Genomic DNA, 257 nt, shown 5'->3' on the forward strand with positions numbered 1-257 from the left:
TATATATATATATATATATATATATATACGTGTATGTGTGTGTGAGCGTACGTATATGTATATATGTACATGTGTGTATACGCAGATTCTATGAACGCAGTTTTACTTTCCCCACGCCTATTGGAGTAATTTCCTTTTATTCAATGGTTTTTTTCATAGCGTTTTTGTTTGTCTTAATAACTGATGAGATGCCAGAGCAGACTTCAACCCCGACATCCGAAACTCTGAGTTTTATTATGACAACCAACTAATTGTCA

The sequence above is a fragment of the Octopus bimaculoides genome, chromosome 30 (genome assembly GCF_001194135.2).
Source record: "Octopus bimaculoides isolate UCB-OBI-ISO-001 chromosome 30, ASM119413v2, whole genome shotgun sequence".
Classification (NCBI taxonomy): Eukaryota; Metazoa; Mollusca; class Cephalopoda; order Octopoda; family Octopodidae; genus Octopus; species Octopus bimaculoides.